This window comes from Aphis gossypii, unplaced genomic scaffold, assembly GCF_020184175.1.
Source record: "Aphis gossypii isolate Hap1 unplaced genomic scaffold, ASM2018417v2 Contig00562, whole genome shotgun sequence".
Lineage (NCBI taxonomy): Eukaryota > Metazoa > Arthropoda > Insecta > Hemiptera > Aphididae > Aphis > Aphis gossypii.
In genome coordinates this window covers 9,681-12,077 of record NW_026083163.1, presented here as the reverse complement: position 1 = coordinate 12,077, position 2,397 = coordinate 9,681, and positions in this window count along the sequence as shown.

The window sequence follows — 2,397 nt, the reverse complement described above, 5'->3', positions numbered from 1 at the left end:
TATAAAGAACTTGAATATGTACAAAAAATATGTTATTTCCTAAATGTTCTAAATGCAAAAATGACTTAAAAAACTTAAAAAATGCATTTAAAGAAATAAAATTTTTTACATTTAATGGAAAAAATATTTTAAATGATTCTACGGTAGTTTATTCTTTTTCGATTTTTATGTATGTATGATGTAATAAAATAATTAAAACATAACAAGAATATGATGGCAATAATTTGAGCAGAAAGGCCTTTAATAAAATTGTTATCGACAATGACTTGTTGTGATGTATAATTTACAATTCTTACCATCAGCAGTTTGTAGAAAAGTCTATTGTTAATCTCAATATTTTTCATTGGTTTTAAGAAAGAAATTGTGAAAAATGCTCTAAAAACTAAGGGAATGAAGAGAATGCGCTGAAATTGTCAAAAAATGCAAAAAAAAATATCAGTATCACCCAAAACACATTTTATACTTACGAACCAGCATTTAAAACACCAGGAAAAAAGATACCTTTGCATCAAAATCCCAGCCCTAATAATAATTAATATTTATATAATGGTTTTAAATTTCAAGTTTCTCTTGATTTTGGGGTACCTATAATTACTACACTATGGAAATTGGGGCGCACACAACACGGGAAATTATCGCTGAAAAACAGCAATCTAGGAAAATATTTACTAGGAATATTTTTATCATAGGAAAATAATGTTGGGGAAAATATTAAACAGGAATAGTGTAATCAGGAAAGTATATCATAGGAAAAAAAAATTATAAATATATTACACAGACATAATGCTATCGGAAGAGTTTAAGACAGGTAAAATAAAATTAGGAAAATAATACTTAGGAATATATGTAATAGGAAAATAATTGTAACTCAGTTTTGAATAAGAAAAAATACAAAGTAGGTAGGAAGGATATGCAGTGTAAAGAGGAAAACAAAATAATATTATTAATATTAGTATGTTTCCAATATACAGTATGTCCCAAAAGTCCCGTATCACCCTTAATATCTCCATGTAAAATCACTATATTTAAACGCGGTTTTTTTTACAGTACTAAGTATGAAAATTCTGATTGAATGGCATAAAATTCATTTTTTTTTTTTTTAATTCAAACATTTTCAAAAATTTTTTTACGCATTTAAGAATTTAAAATTTTTAAGATAGCCATTTTGTTGAACATATTTTTTAAAACAGTTCAAAAAAAAAAAAATACTAAAATTAAATAAAAATTGACACAGCTATACATATAAAAAAAGAATGTACAAAAGTGCCAAAGTATATATTGGACAAGGTTTCTTCCACGAATTCGTCAAGTTTTTGTAAGTACTAAATAGTTCATACATTTTACAAACCTATTAAATGTAACGTGCCACGTATAATCAGTTGAATGATGTCGTATCGGAAAGGTTGTTGTAAAATAAATGAAGACTCTTGAAATTATTCTAAGTCCAATAAATTAAATAATTAAACTTGTGAAAAATATTCTAAGTCCAAATGACAAAACTATTGATCTGGGTGACGTGAAGGTGCTTGCTCTAACTCTGGTGGATCACGTCTGAAATGTGCCTAATCTGGGCCCCCTTATATATCGTCCAGGGACTCCCGCGGTACCCTCAGATCCCTGATGGTCTCCTGCACGTGCATCCGCTTCTGCCCACGCATTGCGTCATCCGCGCGATACCGTGCGTGATTTATATGACTATAATATTCTACCGGGTGACAGGCGTACATGCGATGATCTGCTTTTGATTTATTAATTTATAGTGCCAGCGTTCTCACGTCGCTCCGCCGTTGATGACGTATTACTAGACTTATATTACTTTTATTATTAAAGTTTATATTTAAGGAAATCCGTACTTGGTCATCTGTTCACTTTAAGTAGTATCTGCTTACATTAGTTGTAGCCTCATCGTATTTATAGAAATGTTTGTTATACCCCCAATGTTAGGGATTATAATTAGCTATGGTATATAGTAATTTATATATAAGTATCAGAGCACGTTGCATAAGTAATAAATAATAATAAATAATTAATAACTAATATTTTCAACTAATCTTAAAATATTAACTATTAATTACTGTTATATTTATAAGGTACTTATGTTGAAAAGCCTAATGAGGAAAACTTAAATACTAGCTGTATTTCAACCAACTCGACATGCTAACTGACACCAACTGAAGTCGAAACCAAAAACCCTAAAGAGTCTTGCCAAAAAAGTGTATAAACTTTGTTGATATCATGCGCACTGAAGAAAAGGTAAAATAATTAATTAATTGTATTTATGTCTATAAAAAATCATAATATATATTTTTAATGGAAATATATGGAAATATAAATATAGCAATATAAAATTTATACATTTTGAAGTATGACATTTTTTTATAAATTTGAAATTACTTT